Below are 24,535 nucleotides of genomic sequence, written 5' to 3'. Positions count from 1 at the left end.
TTAAGAACATAATGTACTGGCTGGATAGTTCCACTCAGCAGTTGGAGTGGATAACAATGGAGAAAGAGGAGTGCTATCCGCACGATATAGGAACGATCCTGCTCTCACCGATAAAATTGAATAGTATAATATATAAGAAGAACCCAATTATTCACAATATAATAAGAATTTGGAAACAAATAAAAGTATCCTTGAAATTAAATAATTTATCAGTACTAACCCCACTATTGAACAACCCCGCCTTCAAACATTCTCTCATCGACAACACATATCAACAATGGGATAGACTGGGGATTAGGAAAGTAGGGGATATGTATGAAGTGGGCAAACTGTTATCATTTCAACAATTAAAATTAAAATTTAAATTGAAGGATAATCAATATTTTAAATATATACAGGTATGTGGTTTTATGAAGAAATATACACATAGATTTCAAACTATATTTTTAGACCCTTTAGAAGAAGCAATGAATATTAAGGCTGATTCACAAAAATTAATATCATACTTTTATAATAATATATTAAATAGAGAATCACCCTCAACAGAAGCACTAAGGGAAGATTGGGAACATGAGCTAATGATAAAGATCTCGAAGGATAGATGGGAAAAGTATTTGATGAATACACATAACTGTTCTATTAATGCAAGACATAATTTAATTCAATTCAAATTATCCCATAGACTATATTATTCAAAAATGAGGTTGAATAAATTTTATCCAAACGTCTCTCCCAGATGCGATAAATGTTTGTTTCAAAACGCTAATATAACACATTCATTTGTAGGATGTACAAAGTTGAATAAATTTTGGAGTGATATATTTGATATATTTACAAAGCTTTTCAAGTCAAGAATAGAACCCAAAACAGAATGGATTATATTTGGAATAATAGGAGAAGATACCAATTTAAATAAAGACCAAAATTTTTTTTTTTAATTATGGGTTAATAATTGGAAAGAAATTGATACTTAAATTTTGGAAAAATACAACCATACCAACTGTTAAAAGGTGGATTAGGAATATGATGGACATAGCACGCCTTGAAGAAATGAGACTCTGACTAATAGATAAATATGACCAATTCTTAAGGAGTTGGTCTCCTTTCATCGACTTTTTGGAATCATGTGATGCAGCGGTACCGTAAAGAATGCTGATTTCAGTTCATGACGCGGATAGAGCTACATCTCCGAATACTGATTTGAAAAATTCTCTTTTAAGGGGCCTTCACTTCTATTTCTACTTTCCACTTTTTCTTTTTCTTTTTTATTTTTTACATACACACTTCACGTTTTTCTACTCTCTACCATCTATTTTTCCACTTTTGCCTCTTTCTATTGTTTTCTTTTTCTTGTCCTGCTTACTTCCTTTTCATAACATAAAACTAGAGGTTGTACATAGAATGGATTATGGTATGACATAGTTGGCACCTAAAACTGTACTGTTTTGTACTGTATTAACTTCTAATAAAATAAACAAAACAAAAAAATGGAGGATTCCAAGATATCACGGAGCCCTTTACAGTTGCAGTTGCTTCAAAGAGGTCTTGGAATCCCACTGTAGATGGGTTGCAAAGATTGGCCATTGACTGACTTGGCAATGGAACTAGCATCCTAAGGTGCAGCAGTAAAAGGTTGTTTAGTGAGGGATAAAAGAAAGGATACATAATCTATGGCAAGGAAACTTTCATACATATTTGCTCATTGTAACTTCTTTGGTGTTTATATATTTACAAATACATCCACTCCCAACTATTCCAAGGACAGTCTAACGACTGAAGATGTATCTCAAAAGTGATAGATTCTGTGTGAAACATGAATGGTTATTACTGTCGTTAAATCCACTAAAGGAAGAAAAATAGAAACCAAAAGGGCAAAAGGCACCTTTACTAATCTCAGGTTGCTCCAAAGGTCTTCACCACCCATGAAGAACTACTGAAGCTTTCCAACAGTTGGAAATGTAGGGAATAGAAAATAGACCCAATTAGTCAGGATCCTAATCCTGGGCATAAAATATAATTGAAGATTGACTTCTAAAAAAGAAAGCTGCTGGAGAACAGTGGCATGCTGTCTGTAACATTTTAACAATAATTGCTTTGGGTTTGGCCCAACTCAGAATAATGAAGGCATGTTGGCACTGATGTGTCTTCTGAGAGACTTACAAAAGTATGCTTTAAAACTGAATTATGATGCAGTGCACTGTGAAATTGATACAGCAATGCTACCTTAATTACAAAGTCATCTCAATATCATTCGCAGCTGCACTGTTATATTTGCCAATTTATTCACTAAAAACTCATTTTGGAGACCAATTGAGTATCATTACTCTCCATGTTCTTTCAAAATCTTATGGAACCACAGATTCCCATGCCTACCCTGAGCTTCAATATTCAATTCTTGGTCCTTGTTAAATATTCCAGCTCTGATATCTTAGAGTGCCACTTGTTCATCGATGACTAGGGACGGCACAGTGATGCAGCGGTAGAGATGCTGCCTTACAGCGTCAGAGATCCAGGTTAGTTTATGACCACAGGTGCTGTATGTATGGAGTTTGTACATTCTCCCTGTAACTGTGTGGGTTTCTCCAGGTGCTCTGGTTCCACCCCACCACATTCCAAAGACATACAGGTTTGTAGGTTAATTGGCTTTGGTAATAATTGTAAATTGTCCCTAGTGTGTAGGATAATGCTCATGAACGGGGGTGATCGCTGGTCGGCGTGGACTCAGTTGTCCGAAGGGCCTCTTACTGGTGGCGGCGCGACTCTCGTCAGCAGCGGCCTCTGCAGCCCGTCCGCGTTTTTATTATTTTTTGTCTATGTTTCTGTGTAGTTTTTGTTATTTTTTGTTGGGGTGTGTGTGTGGGGGGAGGGAGGGGGTAACTTTTAAATCTCTCCCTGCACGGGAGACCCGACCTTTTCTTGTCGGGTCTCCGTTATCGTTGGGGCTGCAACGAGGAGCGGCCTCCAACAGGAAAGACCGGGGGGCTCTGGTGCCGACGACTCACCTCACCGTCGCGGAGCTGGCCGAGTCCGGAGCGGGTGGAGCGCTGCTGCTGCTGCGCGGCCCGACCTCCGGAGATTCGGAGGCTGCAACTGCGGGTCTGGCGGACGGCGGCACCGGGAGCCCGCGGGTCCCTGGAGGGAGACCGCTTTTCAGGGCTCTCGCAATGGTGACTTCTCCGGCCCGAGTTGCGGGGTCGAAGAGCTCCTGGAGCGGGGCCTGACATCACCGCCCCGCGCGGCTTGGAATGGCCACGGGACTCTGCGAGCGCACGCCGGGGGCTCTAACACCAAGACCCGGAATGCGACCTTGCACCACCCGGCGTGGCTTTAATGGCCGCGGGACAATCGCCATCGCCAGCCGGGGGCTTTGACTTTGACTCTGACATCGGGGGGGGGGGGGGGGGGGGGTGGGAGTGCAGTGGAGAGATAAGTTTTTTGGCCTTCCATCACAGCAATGTGATGGATGTTTATGTAAATTATGTTGTGTCTTGGGTCTATTTGTTTGTAATGTATGGCTGCAGAAACGGCATTTCGTTTGGACCTCAAGGGGTCCAAATGACAATTCAATTGAATCTTGAATCTTGAATCTTGAATCTCTTACCGCGCTGTATCTCTAAAGTCTAAAAACTCTGGCCAATTAATAGTGATGGTATTTCTTATGAAATCGGCCTTTAGTTGGTGCCACCCTGGTCACACTCAATGTACACAATCCCTTGGCAGCTTTTGGAGTGTTTGTAATAAGGTTCACTCACTAACCAATTGAGACAACTTTGTGCCTGAAAAGGTGTCCTTGGTTCAGCTAATTTATTATGTACAACTGACAATAAGGTAATGGGTCCAAAATGATTACTCACTAACTGCTGATGGATGAACATCAGTGGTACTCCACCAACTTGCTGGTATGCAAGGTCCAGATCCAAAATGACTAGCTCCCTCATGCGTGTTGGAATACCATTCCGTGAGTGCCCAGAAAAAGCCCACATACAAAAAAAGGTAATGGAAAAAGTCTTTAAGAAGGAACTGGATATGCTGGAAAATCAAAGGTAGACAAAAATGCTGGAGAAACTCAGCGGGTGCGGCAGCATCTATGGAGCGAAGGAAATAGGCAACGTTTCGGCCCAAAACCCTTCTTCAGATTGACGTGGGGGAGGGTGGGGGCTAGAAGAAGAAAGGAAGAGGCTGAGGGAGAGCTGAGAAGGGGAGGAGACCTTACTACCTCTTCCTTTCTTCTTCCTGCCCCTCCCCCCCCCCCCCCCCACATCAGTCTGAAGATGGGTTTTGGCCCGAAATGTTGCCTATTTCCTTCGCTCCATAGATGCTGCCACACCCGCTGAGTTTCTCCAGCAATTTTGTCTACCTATGAAAAATGTCTTTGCCAGTTCGGAGGGATTAAACAATACTAAAATAAATTAGAAACTTGTAAAGAAAATTATGAAGCAAAGAAGACAATAACATAAATTAATTATTTATGAGACCCATCTCTCTTACAGCCCATCCTCTCCAATAAATAGATTGGTTTCTGTTTGCTGGATTAAGTCTAAATTGGTCCAAATTCATCAGGTACAGCCCCCAGTGGAATGCTGAGGAGATAGTGAAGGTAAAGGTAGAGCAGAGAAATTACCAGGATCAGCCAACCAGTTTGTGACTTGGATTTCATACATGGGAGTCGAGAAATCACTGACTCACATTGACTGAAATGCTGGCAGTTTTATCTGTATTTTCCAGCAAATTCCAGCACTATAATTACTTGCAAAATAAGAACAAAAAGTACTGTCAATAATCGACCATTCAAGGGGACCTGTGTGGAGAGAAACATAGTTAATGTCTCAGTTCGTGGAAACAAGGAACAGCAGATGCTGGTTCACTATGAACGATACAATTTGCTGGAGTTACACTGCAGGTCAGGCAACATCTAAAGAGAACATGGATAGGTGACGTTTTCTGTCAGTACCCTTTTTCAGATTGATTGTAAGGGGGGGGGGGGGGGGGGGGGTAAATAAATCTATAAGAGAGGAGGGGTGGGACAAATGTGGCAGATTATAGGGTGATATAGATGAGGAGAGTTTCTTGATAGGCAGATGCTTGGACATACGCCAGATGAAAAAACAGATGGTGTGAGACTAAAGGATTGAAGAGTTGCACATTGTGAAGCTGGAGAAAGGTATGTAGGTGGATGAGGAGGGAAAGGGGAGAAAAAGTTGTGAGTCCAGGTGAGGCATTGGGAAGTGTGGGACAGGGGAGAAGAAGAGGGGTGGGTGTACATGGGGGAAGAAGGGAGAGGAGGAGGGTTATATACTGTAGTTACCTCCAATTATAGCTTTAAATGTTCATACCATTGGGTTGTAAACTACCCAAGCAGAATATGAGGTGTTATTCCTCTCATTCCATCTACATACCATCCTCTAGCTTGTATCAACCTATTAACTGCCAGGCTTTGTCCAGCCCCTCCTCTCTTCCAGTTTTCTCCCCCCCCCCCTACAATCAGTCCCAATCCAAAAAGTAACCTTTCCATGTTCTCCTGAGATGCTGCCTGACCCACTGAGTTACTCCAGCACTTCAGGTCTTCTAATGTGTCAGGTTGGCTGATGAAGAATCTTTGATATGACATGTTAACATGGTATTTTTTTAGTATGGCTCTATGGTAAATCGAATTTCACTGTACCTTAATTGGTATGTGACAATAAACTGACCTTGAAACCTTGAAAACAGCTTCTCTGTTCATGAATTCTGCTAGGCTTGATGCAGGTGTACTTCACTGTTTTACTTCAGATTCCCCGCATCCGCAAAATTGTGATTGTATCAACTTTCATATTCAGGGGATCTTAAAACTACAATACCAACAAGAGCTTTCTTCTCAAAATAAATGGTCAAACTCTATTTCAATTGATCTGATTGATTTGAATAGGAGAATATCATCAGGATAAAGGGTAAATCGGAGGTGTCGGTGTTACAGTTGAATAAAGGGGACTATGGAGCCATGAGGGAGGAGCTGGCAAAAGTTGACTGGAAAAATACCCTAGCAGTGATGATAGGGGAACAACAATGGCAGGTATTTCTGGGAATAATACAGAAGGTGCTTCATTCCAAAGAGGAAGAAACATTCCAAGGGGAGTAAGGGGTGACCGTGGCTGACCAAGGACATCAGGGACAGGATAAAAATAAAAGCAAAGAAGTACAACGTAGCAAAGATGAGTGGGAAGCTAGAGGATTGGGTAATGTTTAAGGAGCAACAATAAGAGAACTAAAATAGCAATACGGGGAGAAAAGTTGAGGTACGAAAGTAAGCTAGTCAAGAATATAAAGGATGATAGTAAAAGCTTCTTTAGGTATGTGAAGAGGAAAAAATTAGTTAAGACCAAAGTTGGACCCTTGAAGACTGAAAAAAGTGAATTTATTATGGGGAACAAGGAAATGGCAGATGAGTTGAACAGGTACTTTGGATCCATCTTCACTAAGGAGGACACAAACAATCTTCCTGATATACTCGTGGCCAGAGGATCTGGGGTGACGGAGGAACTGAAGGAAATCCACATTAGGCAGGAAATGGTGTTGGGTAGACTGATGGGACTGAAGGCTGATAAATCCCCAGGGCCTGATGGTCTGCATCCCAGGGTACTTACGGAAGTGGCTCTAGAAATCGTGGAGTGGAGCTAATATGATCCCACTTTATAAGAAAGGTGGGGGAGAGAAAACAGGAAATTATAGACCTGTTAGCCTGACATCGGTGGTGGGGAAGATGCTGGAGTCAATTATAAAAGATGAAATAGCGGCACATTTGGATAGCAGTAACAGGATCGGTCCGAGTCAGCATGGATTTACGAAGGGGAAATCATGCTCGACTAATCTTCTGGAATTTTTTGAGGATGTAACTAAGAAAATGGACAAGGGACAGCCAGTGGATGTAGTGTACCTGTACTTTCAGAATGCATTTGATAAGGTCCCACATAGGAGATTAGTGGGCAAAATTAGGGCACATGGTATTTGGGGTAGAGTGCTGACATGGATAGAAAATTGGTTGGCAGACAGGAAACAAAGAGTAGGAATTAACGGGTCCCTTTCAGAATGGCAGGCAGCGACTAGTGGGGTGCCGCAAGGCTCGGTGCTGGGACCGCAGCTATTCACAATATACATCAATGATTTAGATGAAGGGTTTCAAAGTAACATTGGCAAATTTGCAGATGACACAAAGCTGGGTGGCAGTGTGAACTGTGAGGAGGATGCTATGAGAATGCAAGGTGACTTGGACAGGTTGGGTGAGTGGGCAGATGCAGTTTAATGTGGATAAATGTGAGGTTATCCACTTTGGTAGCCAAAACAGGAAGGCAGATTACTATCAAAATGGTGTCAAGTTGGGAAAAGGGGAAGTACAACGGGATTGGGGGTCAATGAAAGTAAGCATGCATGTACAGTAGACAGTTAAAAAAAAAGCGAATAGCATGTTCGCCTTTATAACAAGAGGAGTTGAGTATAGGAGCAAAGAGGTCCTTCTGCAGTTGTATAGGGAACCTAGTGTGACCACACCTGGAGTATTGTGTGCAATTTTGGTCCCCTAATTTGAGGAAGGACATTCTTGCTATTGAGGGAGTGCAGCGTAGGTTTACAACGTTAATTCCCGGGATGGCAGGACTGTCATATGCTGAGAAAATGGAGCGGCTGGGCTTGTATGCTCTGGAGTTTAGAAGGATGAGAGGATATCTTATTGAAACATATAAGATTATTAAGGGTTTGGACATGCTAGAGGCAGGAAACATGTTCCCGATGTTGGGGGAGACCAGAACCAGGGGCCACAGTTTCAGAATAAGGGGTAAGCTATTTAGAAACGGAGACGAGGAAACACTTTTTCTCACAGAGAGTTGAGTGTGGAATTTTCTGCCTCAGAGGGTGGTGGAGGCCGGTTCTCTGGATATTTTCAAGAGAGAACTAGCTAGGGCTCTTAAAGATAGCGGATATGGAGATATATAGGAAGAAGGCAGGCCATCTCGAACGGGGTACTGATTGGGGAAGATCAGCCATTATCACATTAAATGGCGTTGCTGGCTCAAAGGGCCGAATGGCCTACTCCTGTACCTATTGTCTGTTATCTAATAAGTTGCAGGTGGTCTGTTGTGTGATGAAGTTATCACTCGGGTTCCTTTTAATAATTTCCCTCTCACCTTAGATCTCGGTCCTCTAGTATTTCCTAGTGTCCCATAGAAAAAGACTCTGTATCTGTGCTACTCATGATTTTATACACCTCAATAAGGCCATGCCCTCAGTCCCCTAGCCTGCTAAACCTCTCCCTATAACTTGCTTGTAAATCTTTTTTTGCACTTCCCAGCTTAATGATGTCTTTCCTATGTAGTCTCACCACTGTCTTGTAAAAAGGGCCTGTCCCACTTAGGCGACTTTTTTGGCAACTACAGGGGACTAGGCTGTAGCCACATGTTCACGGGGTGATGCCTGTATGGTCATGAGTGGTCTCCTCAAGTCGCCTGAAGAGTCGTACGTTTTTTCTGGTTGCTGCTGGATTTTGAAATGTTCAAAACTTTTTGGCGACTGCGGGTTTGACGTAGCTTATCATCTCCTGTCGTAGGTGCTGACGGAGGTTGTCGCCAGGATGATGCAGGTTGTCGCCAGGTGCTGACTTCGGTGAATTCTATCAGCGATTACCTACGTCAGGTACCGGCGACTCAATTGTCATCAGTTGTCGCCGACAGGGTCGTTGTTCGTCGTAGCTTGTCACGGGTGGACATAGGTTGACTGGTTGTAGTAGGTTGTCATCTGTGTGGTTGTAGGTTTTTGTAGGTATGGTCGTAGGTGGACGTCCTAATGGGTCGCCGGTTTGCCGTAGCTTGACGCCGACCAGGCGGTAGGTTGTCGTAGCTTGTCGTAGACATTGTCGTCGGGGGGGGGGGGGGGGGGGGGGGGGGGGGGGGGGGGGTCCAGTCAACCTTTTTCGCCAACCTGCTACCACTGTGACAGTTGCCGGCAGTCGTCGAAAAAATCGCCTATGTCGGACAGGCCCTTAACTGAAACATAATGTCTCAACTCCTGTAATCAGTGTCCTGGCTGATGAAGGCCAGCATGCCAAACTTCTTCTTCACCCCCCTGGCCACATATGATGTTAGTTTCAAGGAGATATGTATATGTACGCCTTGGTCCCTCTGTTTTACATCACTCCCCTTGGTCCTTCCATTCACTGTGAAGGTCTTACCCTGTTTGACCTCAAACTATAATACCTTGCACCAAACTGAATTGAATGCCATATGCCATTCCTCGGTCCACTTATCAGCTGACCAAGATCCTGTTGTAATTGTTTTTAACCTTCTTAATTGCTACAATACCACCTATTTTAGTGTCAACTGCAAACATACAAAACGTCTTGTACATTCTTACTCAAATAAATTGTGAACAACAATGGGCTCAGCACCAAATCTTGCGGCACATCCCTTGTGGCAGGCCCTCACTCCAAAAACAACCTTCCACCAACACCCTCTGTTTCCAACCATAAAGCCAATAAAGTATCCAAGTAGCTAGCTCTCTCTCTGCATCCCATACAATCTAGCCTTCCAGGCCAGCCTACCATACGGGAGCTTGTCAAAGACCTTACTAAAGTCCATATAGACTATGTCAACTGCCCTGCCCTCATAATCCCCTTGGTCTTCAAAAGACTTTAACCAATTTATGAGCCAATTTCCCATGAACAAATCCCTATCAGCCCTTGTCTATCCAAGTTCCCACCATTAATTTACCCACCACGATGTCAGGCATCCCAGCCTATAATTCGTTGGTTTGCTCTTGCAGCCCACCTTAAATAATGGTCAATATTAGCTATCCACCAGTTTCTGGAAATTTGCCTGTGGCTAAAATGAAGCAAATATCTTTGCAAGAGCGTCTTCAATTTCCTCCTGGGCTTCCCAAATGGCCAGAGGATGCACTTGGTCCGGGCCTGGAGATTTATCTACCTTAATGCGCTTTAAGACTGCCTCCTCTTTGGTAATTCATATATTGTCCATATATTTGTACATGGCAAATAAATCCTCTTAAATCCTTTCCAGTCACTTTCCCAAAATTGTCAATGTCAGAAATGATCAGTTTTGATGAAAGATCATTGACCTGAATGTTTCTCACCACAGATAAGCCCACAGATATTTGCTCAATGCTAATCTTTGAGCATTTCCTGCTTTTTGTATCTAATCTCCACTTGGTACTTGATTTTGATTGAGTATCATTTCACCTATTGCTTTGTCCAGTTCCTTTTCCATTCCCAAAAGTGAGATTGCAGATTCAACCTCGAACTGAACAGCAAAAATTGCCTCAGCTTAATAAAGACAAATCTAAATTCCCTTTCTAACTAACTTGTCAAGTGTCAGAAGATGTGGCACAAGAGTCTCGTTTGTGTACAATTATTCTGTTATTTTCTCAGGTTAATCTAACCATGGTATGATTTCTTATGCTGGAGGGACCAACAGCTCATGGCTTCAATATTTAAACAATATCTTGATGCAATGACTTGAAATGCAATGTGCATAGAATTGATTAGCTTCTACAAGTTGTTCTTATTTGTTTCACTAAAACAGATCATTGCACTGGTCTTTTTTGTACCCATGAGCAAATATTTTCAGTACCTACTGTATTTTTGCCCACAGTGATATGAACAACACTTCTAAAATTCCAATTGGATTACCCCAATGTAACTTTTATAGCCTTTTTTCCCCAGAGTAAAGTCTTGAATAAGTTTTTGACAATTACTTTCTTACAACATTTTTCCAAAAAAAAAGCTAAATGCCCTTTTCCAAATAGGTACATCCCTACAATTTACATGCATGTTTATTGCTTAATACCGATATTCATGTGAAATCAGATGAAATTAAATTCTGCAGTTACCGTATTTAAAACATTAATGCTAATTTGCTGTGTGTTTGATCAAAGATACTCTGGAGGAAATCGCCTCTTCCACAGAATGATGATGCACAATAGACTGCATCGCTGTTCACTGCACAGTCAAATAGAATGACTAGGGTAACGTTCAATAGGGGCAAATCCTCATTCATGCCGTGATATGGAATGTTAAAGAAATGTGGTTGCATCAGTCCACTATGAGATGTATACTAGCTGATAGTCAGAATCTTGCTTGTAGAGGCAGGAAAGCTACCTGCCCTCCAGCTTGGATGGCTTTTGAACCTTGGAAAGGAATTTACCATTGACCTGATTGATCAATCAATCAAGCACAGAATGAGATGACACTTCATCAGGTTTGTAATAGGGGCATGATCAATTATTTAAAAATCGAGCATATCCAGCACTGCTACTCAGCTGATTAGGTGCGCTTGCTTGCAAATTGCTTTGGCTTCTTGCACAGTGAATATTCCAATATTAAATTCCCTGGTCGTTAAATTGCACTTTATTATCTTCTACTTTACTCTGAATGTTTAATTACTATTTAATAACTATAAGAGGCAAAATGTGTTTGAAATGATTTCCTTGGCTCTGTATGTCACCCATTTGCGACAGGATGCCAGCTCTTTTCAGCATTTTCTTTGCTGGCTAATTATTTAATCATATGCAAGTCTGGAATTAAATCCTCAATGTAGCTGAACACCCAGAAACTACTGTGAACTACCGGGAAGTTCTCATTCCAAATAGCTTGAGGGTGACAAGATTTCCAATTTTAGGATTTCAATGGAATCAGAGAACTCAGAAGCTGAAAAATTAATCTGTGGAAAATAATGAATTCGATTTTAATTCTTAAAAGGGGTGGATTGTGAAGTGCAAGAGATTTAATTGTAGAAAATCTGGAACAAAAGCGAGCTGAAAGTAAGGTCATCGGCTTAAGATATATTGATTTATTATTGAACTATTAACTAGTTGAAAGTCGCCACGTTTGCCACATGTTCGCGGGTAGTTGCCGGGGAGTCGCCTTCATGGTCGCGTGGAGTTCCTGCATTCTGGGAACTAGTCACGGCCTCATTATGGTTGCCGCAAATTTTTCAACATGTTGAAAAATTTGCGGCGACTAAAATAAAGCCGGCATGGAGAGTGACCTATGAATTTCATTGGCTCATTAAGTAAAATAGGTAAGCAGTAATTTTGAGAACCAAGGAAGTCCGACCGGTAATGTTAAATGTCCGCCGAGGTTCACAGCCGTGTATCTTGGCTTCTTAAAAGTGGTCTCCATTCCTTCTCTCTCCCCCCCCCCCCCTTTTAAAGGACTTACCGTACACTGTGCTTTAGCCACCTTAATTACAGCGCCAACCTTCCTGTTCTTAGCGGCGTGCGTCTATATAACCTTGGCTTTGCACCATGTGAATTTTTTAGACAGTTTCCCTCCGCTTGCCCTGTCCCCCGCCTGCATAACAGCCTGGTGAAGGAAGTGATGTGTTCGTATGTGTGTGTGTTCCACTCTGACAGTCACCGTTCCAATTGCCTGTTTTTCAGTTAAGTTGTTAAGTTGCCGGTAATTCGCTGAAAAATCGCCTAAGTGGGACAGGCCCATTAGTCATAATATTTTTAAACATAGGTCCAAGACTTCCATTGGTTTTGGGAAAACCAGTAGCTGGGACCAGATGAGATACTATTTTTATTCCTAGCGAGATGCACTTTTGAAGTATTATTTGTTAGTTGAGAGAAGCTGGTGTGTTTCCTCACAATTCCTCAATCCAAACTATTGCGCTACAATCTATTACTGTACTCGTATTCATTATTGTATTTATCAATACAGTGTGTATATTATTTGCTCTGTGGGCTGCGTGAATAAGGAATTAAATTGCATCCTGGTGTATTAATATGCAGAGGTTTGGGTACTTGGGAAAAGGCAAGTGGGTATCTGTGAGAATGGGCTGATGACATCACTTTGCAAGCCGGTGGACCTGGCTCCATGAAGTCTGGAACTTTGCATAAGTTTCAGGAAGCTTCTGCACCTGTGACCCATTGGTTGCCACAAAGTCTGGGCTTTTGCAGGAGCTCCAGAACACTGATGCATGCTTGTGATTGGTCCAGAAGGGTGGCCTTCACCTGCACCTGGACACGCTGAGTTTCTCCAGCTTTTTTGTGTAACCCTGGAAGTTTCTTATTGCCCGAAAGATGTTTCTAACTTTGGTCTGTATCTCTCCACCGTCACCTGTGATTGGTTGCCTTCAATGTTATGTTTCTCGATGTACTAAGGTGTTTCTTCTTTGTTGCTATGTATGAAGATGTTTGCAGGTACTGTTATATGATTGGGCGAAGAAGTTGTCACTCCATGCATCTTCTCTTTGGTATCGGTGATTGGGTTTGTAGGGGTTGCCCTCCCCCTATATTTTTGCGCCGTTAGTTATAGGGGTATAAAGGATGATCTTTCAGTAGGGGTGTTGTCTCTCTTTCTGTTCTGTCTATGCGAGACTGTCATGGGCTTGAGTGAGTGGAGCAGAAGTCGACCCACCGGTGTTGAATAAAAGGGTTTGGATTCCAGTGCTTGAAGAACCGGAATTAAAAGGTGTATATGATGATCAACTAATCTGATTTGGTTATCACAAACATATGATATTTTTAAAGAAAATGTGAAAGTAACTACAGTATACTAAATGTAATGAAGTCATGTAACCCTCTAAAGTATTTAGCTCCCACCTGCATAGCACATTTATGATTGTTTTGCTTTCCTCCAGGTAAATTGGCTCCTGAGAATTTGTTCACTTGCATTGCGAACATCAAACAACATTTCCAATCAATTCTAGCTAAGTGAGGGGCATCAAATTTTAATTCTACATCACTGGTTCTTATCCACGTTTTTCCTTATTGCCTTGAGAGCTATAGACCGTCTGGCAGTAGTCAGCTGCAATCTGTTTCTTTGAGGCAAATGTAAAATTCCAAACACAATGGGGCTACATTTAATTGAAAGGAAGAAGTTTATCATTTTAACTGGAGGATGTGGAGTGAAATAATCATAAATCTACACGTTATCACCAACAATCCCAATAATATAAATCTTTCTTTTCTAAGTACAAAAATGGGGGTGAAGATACTGTGGCAGGGGTGAAAGAGTTAATCACTATTAGCTAGGGTTATCTTGCATGACGGGATACTTGACCATTTTCTATTTTTGCTTAAATGCTTATGTAGCTTAAAAACTATTGACAGAGGAAATATACTGCTGACTCATGTAACTGTAAACTGAAATGCTGCTGTTGCCTCGTTTGGGGGTAACTGATAACTGAAATACTGCTGACTCGTGTAGATGTGACCGCACCTTGCAATCATTGGAAAACCCAGCGAACAGAATATGCCTGGGATAAGGTAACTACAGAATGGCAGTTGATTGAACAGACGTACATAGATCACTACTCCACAGAAGATAAGATAACAGTCACTGGAACAGGCATCAGCAGTTGTTTCTTGGAAGTGCTCCTCGGCAGTAGTTTTTGGAAAAATGACTACGTCTTTTCTTTGACTTTAAGTGTATATAAGAGATTGTAAAACACTGTATCTTTGGGTAGCTGCTCGGGGAGTACTGAGTGTATTGGTATACTGTCTGTACTGGTCCCCACCACTCGCATCATGACGAATTGAGTAAAGATTGGCTTGGTTTACCTTTAACCCCTTGTGTTGTTGTTTGTTTTAAGTAGAGAACTTTATCATTGGCATAGTCGGCAGGATGTTGCTGGGACCATCAACAGACGACTGAGTGAGAGGCTGCAGTTTGACTGGGATTGGATGGGGAGAAAAAAGTGCACGTCGGACCCCTTGAGCCCGACCTCCCATAGAAGCTCCCGGGAAAATTCAGGTCCCTCATCAGATGATTGATCTGGTTTCCTGCCGAAATCCTTAGAAGCAGATAATGAAGGTAAGGCCAACTATATTGAGAATTTGCTACTGGGAAAGTAGTTGGCAATTGAATAGAGTAAACTTAAAAGGTTTGTCGTTAATTTATATATTTTTTCAACTAGGAAAGTAGTTGGTACAAGGGTTTGCTACTAGGAGAGTAGTCGGGAAGATATTTTGCTACTGGGAGAGTAGTTGGCAATTGGATAGAGCAAACCAAAAAGGTTTGTCATAAATTAATATATTTTTGCTACTAGGAAAGTAGTTGATAAGAGGTTTTGCTGCTAGGAGAGTAGTTGGTGAGGTATTTTGCTACTGGGAAAGTAGTTGGCAATTGGATAGAGCAAACTAATAAGGTTTATTGTTAATTAATACATTTTTGCTACTAAAGAGAGTAGTCGGCGATTGGATATAGCAAACAAAAAAAGTTTGTCATTCACAAAGTAGCCGGGATGAGAGAGACTTGCGGCTATGGGGAATAGTCTGGATAAAAGTGGGAACGCCCGTCTAACATATCTGTTATTTGAATCCTAAAAGTAATAAAAACTATAGAATATTAAGTTATAAGCTAACCAAACGTTTAGGGGATGAATCCTGGCCAGTCGGAGGAACATGAAATGTAGAAACTGTTTAAAAGGCAGAAAAGTTGAAAAAGGATGGTATACCTAAGAATTGGGATGTGTTACAAGCAGAATGTAATTGGCACGATAAAACAGGAAAAGGCCGAGAAAGAAAAGGCCTGATTGAGTCGCAATTTAAGCGACAATTGGTTAAAAAAAAGCGCCAAAACAAAATAACCCCGGGGACCCCTTGTCTGGCATGGCAACCCTGTTTATGGAAAAGGGGAAGGAGGAGTAGTAATTGAAACTATCAGTGAGAGAGTTAAACAATACAGAGTATCATTGAGACAGTATACTACTGTCGCCCCTTTACCAAGGCACCAAATTCTGCACATTGGTTCCTACACAACCAAGGATTCTAGTAGACAGAACGGCCTTGCTAAGACATGAGTGATGTAAAGTTAATACAGAGGGACGCCTCCACCGCGCAACGCGATTTTTGGAAACGAGAGGGCTGCGCCATTGACTCTTTGATGGGCCTCTGGCTCACCACTCCTGGAAAAGTTTGTATAACATGATTTTGTTTTTCTGCCCATTCTTTTATAATGTATACGCTCCCTTACACATGCTGGTAAGGAGAGAAAACAATGGAGATACATCTTACAATTTCAAAACCTAATTGTGATGCCCATTTTCTTTCATGAAAATTCCTTGTTAATTCAGTACATCACGTGTGGAATGGTGCGCAAGCTTATTTGCGTATTTGGGTGTATCAAAGTTTTAAGAGTTTGAATAATTTCTTTGAGGTATATATAATAGTATTTTACTTTTCAGTGAGAATTTTATTGTTTTAACGTGTGTGAATATCTGTGTGATTTAGAATATTGCATGAAGTGTGGCAACTTGTGAGTGAATGTCACAGGAAAAAAAAGGTATAAAGTAAGTGAGTTTAAAGATTGTTACGTTTTGGTAGAACCGCGTCTGGGTGAACGGTGAATTAATTCTATAATTCAGATGAAATAGGATGTCATTGATTGATTTTGCTCTTCTACGTAATAAATAATTGTAGAATCTCATGTGTTTTAAGAGGTAGTGTCTCTTTAAGAAATTGCAGTTTTGTGTGGGTGGAGCCAGTTATTTTCTTTTTCTTTGTTCTTTGGATATGCTTATCTATTTATGTGGAAATTAACTGTTTATTCTTTGTTTTCATTTAACTCTTAAACAGAGGAGAAATGCAAATATACAGTTTGTTTTGTCTTATCGATGATTTAAAGTTTGTTTTCTCCTATTTATTTTGAATTGAGTTCAAAAAGAGACCTGGTTAAAGTGTTAGATGAGATTAGAAATGCCAATATCGTAAAATAAATGTTAATTGGGAAAATTGTGATTAGTATACATTTATACAAGGAATTTGAAACTGAATTTGGGGAGATAGATTGGAACAATTGGGAATAATTTTTACATTGTTTTTTCTTAATAATTATCTATTTTAAAGGGTTTAAGGATATTGGCGAGTTATGGATTACTGATTTTGAGTTTGAGTTCTTTTGGGAAAGCTTGTTTTGATGTGTTCATTGTGTTTGTCTTTTAGAATGCAAATGAGCAGCCAAGTCTCCTGTGTCCAGGCAAGTAATTGTGTGGAAGCTTGAAGCATGTGCTGTGTAAAAGACAAATGAAGGTCCGTGCAGTATTGTGCTAGCTAGTTGATTACATCAGACCATAGCTTACAAAAGGAGGTTTGAAATAACTCACTAGGGGGGTTACAAAGTGAGAGATAAAGTAGATTGGGGAGGAGAAACATATTTGGACAATTGAAGACAAAAATACCAACTAACCCTGACCTCCTTCCCAGCACTGGGATTCTTATATTGACTACACACTACCATTTGTGCTATGATAATGAACGGAGGGTACAAAAGGTGGTGGTAACAGACCATGAAGACAGAATGAGGCCGGTTGCATACTGTTCAACTAGGCAAAGTCCAGTGGTCGCTGGGCTGCACTGATGTGCTTAAGCAAGTGACTACGTAAAGGTATTCCCATGTCAAGACAGAACAGCTAGAATTGTGATAAAGAGTCAGAAAGGTAATATTTGGGTGGGGGTCCCTCTTCAGATAGACTCTGATCAGGGAACACATTCACAGGGAGAGTGATGAAGGAGGCTTCTGACTTGTAAGTAGTTAAAGAGTGATTTCACATTCCCAAACCACCCACAGTTTTGGATTAGTGGAGGAAATGAATAGTATTAAAGAGTTTAAAGGGCCTGTCCCACTTGGCGATTATTTCAGCGACTGCAGGCATCATTGACTGACGTATCATATCACCACAAAATACGCGGCGTGACATGGCATGATGACGTATGACGCGGCGGTGATGCGGCGTGATGATGTATGATGCGTGGTCTTTTCTCAAGTGTCGCAACCACTTTTTTTGTCGCCGCTGGATTTTGATTTGTTCGAAATCTTTTTGCGACACTGATATGACGCCGGCAAAAATCGCCAAGTGGGACAGGCCCTTAAGTAAAGCCTTGACTGAGACTGGACAGGAATGGGTTAAGGTATTCCCAGCCACTCCGATGGTTCAGAACAACCCCAGCTAGAGAGACAGGGTTAAAGCCTTTTGAATTGATAACAGGATAAGCTATAAACCTACCAGAAGATGACCCTCCTTGAAATGAGGATGATCCCACGCTACCTACCCCTCGGGTTGCGACTAGTGTGGAAATTACACCCACAGGCCCTCAGCGATGAATCAATTAGGTATGCACAGCAATTAACCCATGCCTTGCCAGGTCTGCATTCCCAGGTAGGAGAGGCACAGGAGCTACTATCAGTTGAACTCAGGGACGAGTTCATACTGTCAGATTACGTGCTGATAAGGTAATTGGATCAGAAGAAATTAAGACTTTGTTGAAAGGGACTGTACCAAGTGCTACCAACAACATCAACCGCCCTGAAGATTGAAGATCACCCCCGTTGGTACATCTGATTGACTGTAAACGGATCGGAGAACCAAGAAAAGACAATGGAGCTATTGACCCTTCTTTGTATTCTGGGGTTGGCCCAGATGGACTGTCTTGGGGAAATAATTTGTTTCTGTCTATGAGTTTTGAATTTTCCCTTTGTGATAATATAAGTGTATGCTGGGATGTGTACGCACATCCATATAATGGTGGAGGAGGAATACTGCTCTTGACAATACCCATTAATTTTACTGAGATTCTTGCCTTACTCTGTTTTCACAGTAAAACAGCAACTAATGGATGCCTTCAGAATGGCAAACTTGAGGACTAACCCATATTTAAAGGATGGTATGGTATACAGCCTCCTTCAAGCTGGGATGGAAAGTAAATGAGATCAGAGCTTGGGAAATGCCACAGCTTAAATTAGTGGATTGCCCCCACAGCCCAGTTATACCACCAGTTACTGTGACAAAAGAGGCAACGGGGTATACTTAGGGAACAGCACCTGCACTAAGGTTAGTGTTCGTGGCCCGCCACATCCAATAAATGGGACGTATTTTGTGTGTGGATCCTGGGCATACCCAAGGTTACCTGGTATGCCCCCGTGGGGATGAGAAGAATTGGGAAAGGTTGATCAGGCCAGCCTACAACTGAAGGGGATGCAGTTATTTGCCCTTTGCTGTCCCTCACATGCGAGCTGTGTAACATTTAACTGAATTGTATTTCCCCATGCGGGCTAAGTGAAGTATATCGAAGTCAAAGCGATTCTGGATGATTGCCTTCCCGCATTACGGGACAGCCCGCCTATCACGGGAATCGATTAATACGGTCGCTGTATTGGAGACATTGGTTAATGAAACTGCGGTCGCCTTTACCTACACGCAAAAGGCCCTCTCATCCAAAACAGCTGAAATGGTTGCACTTTGAACTATAGCCCTGCAGAAAAAAAAGGAGGTACCTGTACTATAATAGGGCAGGAATGCTGCACGTATGTTCCCGATGAATCCTTTAGCATTACTAACCTAGCTGTCCACATATCCCAATAAGTTAAAATTTGAAGCCTGATGCATGTCTACAGTGATGGGGGCAGCTGGTGGCTATTTAGCTGGTTTGGAGGTCTCTCGGGGACCATACTACATTACGGTTCTATTTTTCTGTTGGTGCTTACGTTGATATATGTTATGCAATGTATCTAACCACTCTGTGCTTTGTGAGGACTGGCATGTTATCATGTAATGATAAAAAAGAATCAATGAAAGATTGAATCACTGTTAGCTAGGGTTACCTTGCATGATGGGATACTTGACCATCTTCTATTTTTGCTTAAATGCTCATGTAACTTTAAAACTATTGACAGAGGAAATATACTGCTGACTCATGTAGATAAAAACTGAAATATTGCTGGTGCCTCGTATGGGGGTGACTGATAACTGAAATACTGCTGACTCATGTTGATGTGACCGAAACTTGCAATCCTTGGAAAAACCACAGAACAGAATATGCCTGGGATAAGCTAGCTACAGAATGGCAATTGAGCGAACCGATGTACATAGATCGCTTCTCTGCAAAAGATAAGATAACAGTCACTGGAACAGATGACAACAGTTGTTTCTTGGAAAAATGACTAAGGCATTTACTTGACTTTAAGAGTATATAATTGTAAATCACTGTATATTTGGGTGGCTGCTCGGAAAATGCTGAGTGTATTGGTATACTGAGTGTATTGCCACCCCCGTCATGATGAATTGAGTAAAGCCTGGCTTGGTTTACCTTTAACCCTTATAGTCTGTTAAGTGTTATAGTCTGTTTTAAGTAGTGAACTTTATCAGGGGAGGCAGTACATTGGCAAATTCAGGGTTCTGATCAAAAATCACCATTGGGAAGAAAATCTTTACTGTTTTCAGGATTGGCATAGTGGCGGCATAGTGCTGAGAGCAGGGAAGGCACACTGTTACAATAATAGAGTTGTTGTCTTACAGCACCAGAGACTCGGGTTCGATCCCGACTATGGGTGTTGTCTGCATGGAGTTTTACATTCTCCCTGTGACTGCATGGGTTTCCTCCGGGTGCTTCAGTTTCCTCCCACATTACATAGACATGCAGGTTTGTAGGTAAATTGGCCTATATAAATTGCCCGTAATGTGTAGGATAGAATTAGTATACGGATGATCACTGGTCAGCGAGGGCTCGGTGGGCCAAAGGGCCTTTTTCCACGCTGTATTATGCTAAGCCTAGTTAAGATTGCTATACAGCCATCTGCGACTGAGGAAAGGTAATGTTAAACCCAAATATTTTCCATGATTACTGCCCAAGAACATAGCCAGTCCCATCAGTCAGCAATGAATCACCATTGCTGCCTGTCACAACAGTGGGAGAGTAGCTTGTCAAACTATTACTGTGTGTGCGGTGCTGGGATGCCCATTTACTGAGCTTTGTGTGGAAGCAATAATTGCTCATGTATTTCTGCAGCTGCAAACATTACAGAAGTGAATTTGATGTCAGAAATCTGCATCATCAAGAGGCTTCCAAAACAGCAAATATTTCAAAAGAGAAAGGCACTGTGTCACGAAGGAAGAGAAGAGAATGATGAACCTGCATTTTTAACCAACTCAGGATGTCACAAGTCATCGCAGAGAGTGAAGTGTGGTTAGTGTTGCAATGTGGGAAAAGCCACAGCCAGCCTGTGCTGATCAAGCATGCAAAGAGCAAGGTGATAATGAACAGATGATCTCCTTTAATCAAAAGGAAACAAAGTGCAGGAATATCTCAGCGGGTTGGGCAGTTCCTCTAGCACTTTGTATCCTTTTGCATAAACCGGCAACTGCAGTTCCTTGTTTCTGCATCTCCTCTAATTAATGTTGGTTGAGGGAGGAAGAGCAGCAAACAAATGTCCACTTAAGTGAATAGACAGACTCGTTATTTAACATGTCATTTGACAAATGGAACATGCACTCTGAGCATATCTTAATATCTTAATATCGTCCAAGTCTGGTGAGAATTATGCAATTTAAACTGGTCAGAAGAAGGGCCTCAACCTGAAACATCACCCATTCCTTCTCTCCAGAGATGTTGCCTGTCCGACTGAGTTACTCCAGCATTTTGTACCTATCTTTGGTGTAAGCAAGAATCTGCAGTTCCTTCCGACACATTTAGTCTAAAACAGCACCGGAGTCAGACTATCTGGATCTGAGCCAGATAGTCCAAATGACTGTGACAGATGATTCTTCTCGATCTGTTAGTCTTTGTTTAATGTCAATGAGCACTGAAATCTTTGGACAAAACATTTGCCAAAAGTTGTAATCTAAAATATCAATCTGACTGAGACAGGAAGTTTCTTATACATCACTCATTCCCAAGTAAGATCATGACATATAGTCTATACTGCTGTGGTACGTACAGTGGTGGTTGATTAGACCAATCTGGATTCAAAAGTTCCTTCTGCAGAGATACAGAGATGTTGCATCAATGGTTCTTAATTTTCGAGATAGGGCTAATAGATGGCGTTAATAGATGGCAAAAGAATATGTAGGGCAAACCCTATATGTATGCTCTGCAAAGTTGTGGCAAGAATACTCTTAACGTGCCTGCAGGTTTCTTCATCTTTGATCCGACTGGGCAATTTCACCATCTGTCACTGTTGATGCCCTCATGGATCCAAATGCTTCGAAGCAATGAGATCTTTATTGTGAGATTAATGAGTTGTAAGATACATAAATGAACACTATCTGTACTTGCAATTCAAAGTTCAATTACAGTGTTGTGTGTATTTAATAATATGCGCACATATAATAACCATATAACAATTACAGCACGGAAACAGGCCATCTCGACCCTTCTAGTCCGTGCCAAACACATATTCTCCCCTAGTCCCATATACCTGCGCTCAGACCATAACCTTCCATTCCCTTCCCGTCCATATAACTATCCAATTTATTTTTAAATGATAAAAACGAACCTGCCTCCACCACCTTCACTGGACGCTCATTCCACACAGCCACCACTCTCTGAGTGAAGAAGTTCCCCCTCATGTTACCCCTAAACTTCAGTCCCTTAATTCTCAAGTCATGTCCCCTTGTTTGAATCTTCCCTACTCTCAGTGGGAAAAGCTTTTCCACGTCAACTCTGTCTATCCCTCTCATCATTTTAAAAACCTCTATCAAGTCCCCCCTTAACCTTCTGCGCTCCAAAGAATAAAGCCCAAACTTGTTCAACCTTTCTCTGTAACTTAGTTGCTGAAACCCAGGCAACATTCTAGTAAATCTCCTCTGTACTCTCTCTATTTTATTGACATCCTTCCTATAATTAGGCGACCAAAATTGTACACCATACTCCAGAATTGGCCTCACCAATGCCTTGTACAATTTTAACATGACATCACAACTTCTATACTCAATGCTCTGATTTATAAAGGCCAGCACACCAAAAGCTTTCATTACCACCCTATCTACATGAGATTCCACTTTCAGGGAACTGTGCACAGTTATTCCCAGATCCCTCTGTTCACCTACATTCTTCAATTCCCTACCATTACCATGTAAAATACGGAATATAAGGACATATACGGAATTAAGAGCAGGAATACCTGTTCCATTTCCGATCCGATTCTAATCTCAACTGTCCCTTGGTAACTTTCACCCTCTTGTTTATTATGAATCTATTGGCTTCTGGCTTGCCAGCACAGTAGCACAGCAGTAGAATCGCTGCCTCACAGCACCAGAGACCCAAATTCAATCCTGACCATGGATGCAGTCTGTACAGTACATTCTCCCTGTGACCGTGTGCATTTTCTCCGGATGCACCGGTTTGCTCCCATACTCTGAAGATAGGCAGGTTAGTAGGTCAATTGGATTTTGCAATTTGTGAACTATCCCTCGTGTGGACACCAGGATAGTGTTAGTGGATGGGGTGATCGCACGTTGGTGCGGACCTGGTGCGATGAAGGACCTGTTTCCGCGCTGTATCTCTAAAATCTAAAAATCTCAAGATGATTCACAGAAGCATTCTCAAACACCATTTTACATCGAGCAGGGTAATGGAATGATATTAAGGCAGTTCATCAAATGCTTGGCAAAGGAAGTATGTTTTAAAAAGTAAGCTGATAGGGGAACAAATTAGAAGAGCTGCTGAGAGGGATTCCAGAATTCGCAGCCCAGGTAACAGGGATATGTTTGTCAATTGCAAAGCAATTAAAATCAAGAGGCCTGAAATGCGCACATTTACAGATGCTGTCGGAAGTAGGGTTGATGATGTCAAAGACATGGGGGCCCTCAGAGAAAAGATTGATTTTCAATCCAAACAAATCAGGCATTATATTGCAAGAGCAACCCTAATGCTTAATATTAATCATACGTGGGAACAGAAAATCAAATAATTTAATCAAAAATGTTTAAAGTATCTCCACAGGGCACATCCCTGTAACAATTATCTTGATCGTTGTTGCCACCACATCAAAAGGAGGAAGAAAACAAGAATCAGGTGAAAAAATAAATCTGCCTGACCTCTGTGTTTCTCATTAACTATTCATCCATTCTATTTTTCTAGGAGTCACATCCTATCGTCTTCATTAAAACATATTCCAGTGGATTATACCCAATGATACGGATCTATTGATTGCTTCAATGGTGGTTTCAAAAAGAGAGCTGCAAATCCCATTCATAACTTAAAGCCCCGTGGTTAATGTACGCCAGGACAATGAGCCAGCGAGGAATTAGATGACAATTTTAGTTCTTCAATGAGGCCCTTAAATAGCAGCAAGATCCACATTTGTCCCCCTCACAAACTCATCCTTGGTTCTGCAATACCAGTGTATTTGGAGCTAACCTGCCAAATTTCAGCCAAAGAAAACATATATATGCAAAGTCACCATGGAGGAAACCTTTAAGCAATATATATTGAAAAGGGACTGCAGATGCTGGTTTATATCAAAGATACACACAAAATGCTGGACTAACTCAGCGGGTCAGGCAGCATACCTGGAGAATATGGATATGTGACCCTTCTCCAGAATGGGACCCTTCTCCAGAATGATGCGGGGGTGGGGAGAGAGACTGGAAGCAAGAAAAGACCAAGACAAATCAGGGCCAGCAACAGGTAACCTCAGGCAGGGTGGTTCCCTAATAAGCCAATTGTCGGTCAAGGACAGTGAGATCCCCAGAAGGATACATCGTTGTGAAGTGTGAGGGGAGGGAGGGGAGTGAATATTCACATGTTGATTGTAATCTCACGTAATTTATATTCA

The 24,535-nt window shown here is 41.7% G+C and overlaps 1 protein-coding gene and 1 long non-coding RNA gene across 3 annotated transcripts in view; one reads left to right on the top strand and one right to left on the bottom strand.

The window, feature by feature from the left end:
• LOC129700391 (regulator of G-protein signaling 6-like) overlaps positions 1 to 24,535 on the bottom strand; it is a 411,071-nt gene that overhangs the window by 357,121 nt on the left and 29,415 nt on the right. The gene's annotated exons all lie outside the window — the stretch shown is intronic.
• LOC129700392 (uncharacterized) lies at positions 13,043 to 24,469 on the top strand. 2 transcript variants are annotated; one of them, XR_008724052.1, is made up of 4 exons: positions 13,043 to 14,797; positions 16,059 to 16,141; positions 16,927 to 21,007; positions 23,839 to 24,469. It is a non-coding gene; the product is annotated as an uncharacterized LOC129700392 (long non-coding RNA). The 2 variants fall into 2 exon arrangements; XR_008724051.1 differs by lacking the exon at positions 23,839 to 24,469 and having other exon boundaries at positions 16,927 to 23,127.

This window comes from Leucoraja erinacea, chromosome 9 (assembly GCF_028641065.1).
Source record: "Leucoraja erinacea ecotype New England chromosome 9, Leri_hhj_1, whole genome shotgun sequence".
Classification (NCBI taxonomy): Eukaryota; Metazoa; Chordata; class Chondrichthyes; order Rajiformes; family Rajidae; genus Leucoraja; species Leucoraja erinaceus.
Note: the sequence above shows the minus strand (reverse complement) of the source record. Positions and strands in the feature narration are given on the sequence as shown.